Raw genomic sequence first — 433 nt, forward strand, 5'->3', positions numbered from 1 at the left:
TTTTCCAGTCAGTCAGCTCTTCGCATCAGGTGGCCAAAGTATTGGAGTTTCAGCTTCAGCATCAGTTCTTCCAATGAATATTCAGGACTGATTTCCTTTAGGACTGACTGGTTTGATCTTGCTGTCCAAGAGACTCTCAAGAGTCTTGTCCAACACAACAGTTTGAAAGCATCTATTTTTCAGCGCTCAGATTTCTTTATGGTCCAACTCTTACATCCATATATGACTACTGGAAAAACCATAGCTTTGACCATACAGACCTTTGTTGGCAAAGTGATGTCTCTGCTTTTTAATATGCTGTCTAGGTTTGTCATAATTTTCCTTCCAAGGAGCAAGCATCTTTGAATTTCATGGCTGTAGTTGCAGTCCACAGTGATTTTGTAGCCTAAGAAAATAAAATCTGTCACTGCTTCCAGTTTTTCTCCTTCTATTT

The sequence above is a fragment of the Bison bison genome, unplaced genomic scaffold (genome assembly GCF_000754665.1).
Source record: "Bison bison bison isolate TAMUID 2011002044 unplaced genomic scaffold, Bison_UMD1.0 scf7180017864367, whole genome shotgun sequence".
Classification (NCBI taxonomy): domain Eukaryota; kingdom Metazoa; phylum Chordata; class Mammalia; order Artiodactyla; family Bovidae; genus Bison; species Bison bison.